Genomic DNA, 7,514 nt, shown 5'->3' on the forward strand with positions numbered 1-7,514 from the left:
CCCAGCATTTGATTTGAACTTTCTTGAAAGGGCCTCAGTGTTGGCTGGCATCCTGGGTCTCCACATTTAACCCACAGTTTCCCTCCTCTCCTCATAGGCTGTTTGGGGTACCGTATCTCCACCTCCACTCACCTTATGACGTACAGTGATTGAGAAGGGAAGTGGACATGACAGGGTAAGATCTCAAGACTTTTGAATAGGGGCAGAACACAGGTATCCAGAGAAATCTATCTAATATGCATTGAGGAAGACTTTAGTTAGGTCCAGTCTAGAAAAGCAATGCGGACAGTGCCCAAATATCCAGCTAGGAAAGAGAAAAGTTCTTTTCTACCAGGAATGGCAGTTATCAAATAGAAAAACTCCAAGTATCCTGCCAACCCAGACTAGAGGGGGACAGTTAGTCAGATGGGGGCCTTACGAAGAATGGAATGAAGCCCGCCATTCTTTATTACTGCCCTTGAAAAACAAAGGAATAAGTTCATCATCCTCCCAAGGCCCACAGATAGAACACTGTCAAATATAATCCCGTTAGTTAATATTTCTTGATTACTTGCTATATGCAAGGAGTTTAAACTTTCAAAACTTTTTCAGATGAAGAAGGTAAGGATGAAAGAGGGTGTGATCTGCTTGGGGTGCAACATATACAGGGTTGGCTAAGACCCTTTGAGAGTGAAAGCAGAGCTATCGATTATGCTAGCCAAATAGAGAAAGACTGGATTGCCTGGAGAAAACCAGACTATGACCATCCTGCATATAAAACAAGTACTGGATCTGGAATTCAAACCAGGCAAATCCTCTTCAGCCCCTCTGTTTACTGAGGCAAGAGTGTTAATGTTATGTTCAGCTAGAGCCATAGGTAGAATGTGTCAGAGGAGAATGTGGCTGGTAGCTCACGGGAAGCAGAGTGTTACTTCATGATGAGACCTAAGCCAGAGATTGACAGTTTGAACACAGTGAATTGCAAAAGAATTTTTTAAATTTGCAGTATCCCAATAGCATATGCCAAGATGTTTAATAAGAATTTATTTCTTATAATTACAGGAGCTGAAACAAAAACAGAGGTTGCAGGGAATTAGACAAAAGTCAGGCAGTTCAATGACTAGAATAGTTACACATACACTGAGGAGTTGCAGAATTGTTACACCCTGGCATCAAATTAGATATCTACACACTTGACATATTTTTGCCTCAAAACAGATAATTAAAATACACCTAGATAACATCTTTATTGTTATAGTGTGTTAAGACTCAATTAATGCAAGCAATAAAAGTAGTGATAATGCCTTAGATTTATATGACATCTACTTTTTTTTCCAGTCAAAGCTCAAATTGCTTACCTGGTAATTATTATCTCATGTATGTACATAGTCATGGAATCATCTATAGAAAGAAAGGTAGAATATAACTTCCTAGTTTTTTGCCTGCTCCCTCTATTTTACAGATGGAGAAACTTGATTCTAGCATGCACAAATGGCTTTTCTGTGATTCAGAAGAGAAAAGAAAGAGAAATCTCATTATGTGCATCTGTTGATGATACAACCTCATGTCATGAGTCAATAACGGAGTAATCGGCCCCACATTGAAATTCAGTAAGAGCCAGGACAGAAGTGGCTGCATAATGGTGCCTAGCTCCAATTCTACCACTGTTCTAAAAATTCCCTGATCGCTATTTCTGCTTCCATGGAATGGGGGACAAGGTATCTGTCTCTTTTTAAATGAAAAATGAAATATGGTACTTTATACAACTCTTACAACCAGATCTTAAGAGTGTCTGGGTAACAGGAAGAGAAACAAAGCCAATTCAGGACAACACTCTTAGACCAAGGAGTTGACATATCATAAAGAAAAGAAGGAATACACCCTCTGAGGACTCCTTGCCCTCATTCCCGAATTAAGATTTTCACAGCCCTTCAGAAAAAGTTCCCAAGCTGGATTTCAGACCCTGCTGTTCTCCTCTCCAGTTTTTGCATAGCTCCTTGTTACATCTCTCCTAATGCTGGTCTTCAAGGACTGTCTGCATGATTTCTAGTTCTTCTTCCCTTTGGAAATGAATGAAACATTCTATTCAAAAGGGCCCCATGGCCACAAAACAACAACAAAAAAATTATAGGGCACTGGTACACTTCATGTTTTGAGCCAGTTATCTTCAGATGCCCCCAGGATTTTTCTTTTTTCTTATAAAGTAATGGGAATTGTTAAGTGTTTTTAGAATTGCAGTTCAGAAGATGCAGTGGTCCAATCCCACAAAGGGCCTGAGGTCTCTTCCAGGAAGCAGTGAATGCCGATCTCACAGAGTTCCTGTTTGCAGAAGTGTTGCTCCTTGTGTTTCTGTCATTGTTGGTGTGTGAAAGTCAAGAGGGATAGAGTTTTGTAGGTTTGTGCATAAAAGCCTAAAACTCTTATGCCAACTCTCCACAGTGATGGGATGCCTGGGACTTGTGCCTGCTTTGCTACCATATTAGTTGTATGCATTCCAAATCTGTGCATATTTCCAGAACAAAGAGATACAGAAATTGCAATAACTCTTAGGGTACTCCTGTTAGCATCTCTGCTGAATTTTCTACTCTTATTTCACTTTATGATGCAATTTCTATGAAGCCAAAATTAAGAAGGATTGTCTTTAGTCCATACTCCCCCAACCTTCTATTCAGTATTCCCAGATCCTGAACACACGCCCAGGAGAGGTAAATTTTACAAAAATATGGACAACCGTTCTGAAAAACTGAGAACCCATAAATTATTTACACATGCTAGACATCATCTAAAACTATAATATTCTCCATTTTCATAAGAGTTGAATATATTTTGATTGATGAGAAGTATTATCTGGATGCTATCACTGTAAGAAATGACCTCATGAGTATAGACCCTACATGATGTTACAAATACAAATATTCTAGAAACACTGGCACAAGCTGTCACATGGATTTGCTGAGATTCAAGTCAATTCAAGAAACATTTGTTAAACATGTACTACATGCCAGCCTGGTTACCACTGCATGTTAGTATTACAACAGAAATGAAAAAAAGGGGAAAGGATTAATATTTTCTTGAGCATCTATTTTATGTCAAATGCCAAGCTTTGTATTTTCTATACTTTAATTAACATAATCATTGCAATAAATATGAATGGTTAATTTTCTCTGCTTTATAGATAGGAAAACTGAAGTTCCAGTGGATTAAGCAACTTTGGTCTTACAACTACAAAATGACTGGACAGGGCTTCAAAGTCAGGTCTAATCCAAACTGAATGCCTCTTTCCACCTTTTCTGAAAAGCCTTCCTTGACCCTCCATATTCTGGGACAGACATTCCTCCTCTGTACTCCTACTGCATCCTAGTCTTCTCCTGCCCATGTACGTGTCATATTTCACTACAATTGCTTAGCTTATGCCCACCTGATAAATTTTTTTATAGGGAAAGATCTAGGGAGTCTTGTTTGCCTTCGATATTAGTGCAGTGACTGGCGTACAGTAAGGCCCTAATAACCAACATTGACTAAATATATCACATTTCCTCAAAATAAAAATTGAACAAGCCATAAAGTTCTCTTTTTGGCATGTAAGGAGAAAGCTCTACAGCATCCTCTGCCTCCTGTGGGTCCAAATGATCCTACTGAACTGAGGTAAACTAGGCCCCCTATGCAGCAGCGTCCCCCTGGCATCACCCTGTTGGCATCTGGTCTTGTCCATTCTAACTGACTACCACATCTATACTACCTTTAGTCTGGCGTAAATGCTTTGAATGTAACCATTTAAGAACAGTCTGGTTACCACTTTGATTGTAACAGACACTATCCTAGGACAAAGGGCATGGGTCCCTCATATAAGAATCTGAGCCTCCCAGCCAGGCGCAATAACTCAGGCCTGTAATCTCAGCACTTTGGGAGGCCGAGGCAGGCAGATCACTTGAGGTCAGGAGTACAAGACCTGCCTGGCCAACATGGATAAACCCTGTCTCTACTAAAAATATAAAAATTAGCCGGGCATGGTGGCACTTGCCTGTAATCCCGGCTGTTGGAGAGGCTGAGGCAGGTCACTTGAACCCAGGAGGCAGAGGTTGCAGCGAGCCAAGATCGCGCTGCTGCACTCCAGCCTGGGCGACAAGAGTGAGACTCCTTCTCAAAAAAAAAAAAAAGAGAATTTGAGCCTCCTTGCAGTCCAACCCAGGGGGATGAAGAGCCTTTGGTCAAAGAGGTTCTTGGAAGATGTGACATCACCTGGATGATATTTGTGAGAATACTCAGTGATCAGTAAATTGGATTCACAGATAAAAATTGCTGGGGGACAACTAAAGCATCTATAAGTAAAGTCTTCATACTTCAAGTGTGAAGCTGGACCAGAAAATTGTTCAATTCCATTTGACTAATATTCTAAACTTTGGTCCTGGCTAGCCACAGAGGGATAATTCCATAATCATCTAGCAAATTAAAACAACTGTTCATTTGTAGAATGAAAATAATACCTACACAGAACATTGAGTTTAAATTAGAGCTGAAATTTTCCACTTTTTGTGGTCATACCACCTAGGCTCAAACTATGATGGGTATATAAACTGGAAATTGCAATTGAATTCACTGAGAGAGGAGTCACTATTTCTATCCAAGGTAAAGTCATCTGAAAAAGCAAATTAAAGCTTTAGGGCATAATCTTAACTGATATTTCTCTGTAACTACTACCAGGAAGATCACAAGAGAAATCTCCTATGGTAAGTATGTTATGAAATAGCACCAAGATCTCAAGATACAATCAAAAGGAAAAGATCTCAACTAGAGAGAACATGTTTTTCAGAGCCTTGTGTTGGGGTTAAATGCTGAGATACTTATACAAATGAATTAGCAAACCTGGTATTGAAAGCTACCGGAATACAAAGCTGATAGATATAGGAGCTATAGGAACTCATTCTTGAAGCCTGTGAATAAAACAAACTCTCTCCTAAGTTCTTTGGTTCTTAGGGAAATACCCTTGGATTCTCAGGCTCACATAAGAGTCTTCCTTCTGTCATCATCAAGAGAAATTCAACCTTGAGAAAGGATACTGGAACCTCACAGAACACTTCACAACTTTAAAAAAAAAAAAAAAAAAGCCAGATGAGGAATTTGGGACCTCCAAATTTGTAGCTTTTCTCATGGTGACTTCCATATGCAAAAGTCCTCTCGTGGCACAGAGGGTGGTAATGGAGTTAATTACATTCAGCCAATGCAGTAGGTGATTTTGTGATGTTTGGGAAACAAAATTTTAGAGCTAAAACATCTCTTAAAGGTCTTCTAGTATACCTTTCTAATTTTAGAGTCAAACATTAAAGTCAAGTTTGATCAAATAGCTAGTTCAAGATCAAATTCAGTGGCAGAATTAAGAATAGGACCCAGATCGGCTAATTTCCCACTATTTCACATCGTCATTCCTATTTTTCCTACTTCAAACACACTTCACACACACACACACACACCCCCCTCACACACACAACCACACACACACACACTTTAAAAAAAATGAGAAAGAACACATTTATCCTACCTACCTCTCTTTTGAAAATGTAACATTTTTATCGTTTTGTCCACTCCTTCCCCATCACTTGCCTTCTCTTTCTTTCACCCCTAAGCTATTTATGTAGTTAGAAAAAAATGTCTGAAAGCCTCAAGGAAACCAATATTTCTTGCGACATTCAAGCCCTCTCCTGTTCTGATGGCCAAGAATTCCACAGTCAGCATTTTTCTGCTGTTTCAGTTGAACCAGAAAGTAAGTGTGGGAGAAAGTTATCTGAAGATTTAAGAGCAGCAAGAAAAATAAAAAAGTTTAGTTCAAATTTCATTCTGGAAATGAACTTTTCTATAACAGGAGGTCTTTCATTACAGCAGCGATAGGCAGCAGCAAGCAGAACTCACCAGACTGACTGTTGAACAGACAAATATTAATCAACATCACTCAACAATAAGGCTATCACCTCACTGTGCCTTGTGGAGGTTAGCCACCTATCCGCTCTACTGGTCAGCTTCCATTCTGAGGAGACCATTACTGTTCTATTTCCTAGAGCTCTGTAAAGCAATAAAAGCCTGTTATGCCCTGGAGAAGGGATCTATGTAAATATCAGTCAGCGTCTTGATGATTATACTTTGGATTTATACAACTTCCCTACTCCAAGGAGCCATGCATCCACAGAATCACTTATCTTGACAGGCTCTCTGCAGACAGAGATGGCGGTACCATAAACTCCATTTCACAGACAGGAAAGGTGAGATTGAATATCTACCTTGCTGCGGTCACCCAACCAACTTATGAGTCATAAATGATGGTGACACTTTTTAAAAACCAAATGTTTTAGGCATTTGAAAACACAAAGAATGATTTTTATTTAACATGGATTTGTCCATAGGAGTCATTGATTTTAATTTGTCATCATTGATTCCTTAGAGACTTTAATATTTTATTTTTCTGGCACCTTCTGGCACTAAAGCTGAGTATAAATATTGTGGACTTGACTTTGGTGTTGACTTTTTCATTTACTTCAGGGAGAGAAATAAGCTAAGAATCTCAAGTAAACATTTTCAAGTTTCTTGCATTGGATGGTAAATTATATATGATAAATTACAAAGAACATAGAATTTGGAGCCAGAGGATTTAGGTTCGAGTTCTGGCTATGGCCATTATAGGTTATAGATTTATTGTTTATCTCATAAAATTTTATTTTTAAATTTATGAGAAATATATGTGAAAACATTTGATAAATAGTAAAATAATTCAAATATTTGTCAGTTATTATAATTTAGATGCCATCATTTAAAATATATATACTATACAGACAAACCACTAACCTGTCATTTGAACAGTACAGTAGAAAATCAAAACCACCACACAAAAAGAGTTCCTTCAGGCTACCTTGTAAAGGTTCCATGGAGAATTACTGAGGGAAAAAAACACCCTGGTTTGTGTGACAGGAAATTCCAAAGTTACAAAATTTGAAAAAAATTTCAGGTTGAGATTAGTCTCAAACACTTCACAACTTTTTCAGAGTTATGAGGTAAATTGAGTAGTTTTCTTATATTACATGTTATATTGTCTTCAGAAAGTCATGTGTTCTTGAGCAAGTGACTTACTTCAAATCACAGTCTTAGTAAAACGACCCAAATGTAGCACATTATCTCTCTCATATAGGCACTTAAAATGTTTTTTCCAGGATTTTTTACACTTTCTATAAGTAAACAAGAGAAGTTTCCAAGCTATTCTATTCAAAGATTTACATTTCCAAAATATGATGGTAGCTATGAATTCCCTTTATTGTGTCTCTGTCCCATTGTTTGTTTCTTCCAATAAGTTGCTTTTTTATTATTAGCAACTGATCCTCCTCCTGGAAATATTTAACTCTATGTGTAGTGACAACACTGCTTTTTATCTTTGACCACAAAGCAGATAACAATCATGAACATCATACAGACTACTAAACACAATCAAATAATTCTAAACCAAGTAATTCTCCAGTCTAGCATCTTTCTAAATAGGATACCCTAATTATATTAAT

This window comes from Cebus imitator, unplaced genomic scaffold, assembly GCF_001604975.1.
Source record: "Cebus imitator isolate Cc_AM_T3 unplaced genomic scaffold, Cebus_imitator-1.0 Scaffold84, whole genome shotgun sequence".
Lineage (NCBI taxonomy): Eukaryota > Metazoa > Chordata > Mammalia > Primates > Cebidae > Cebus > Cebus imitator.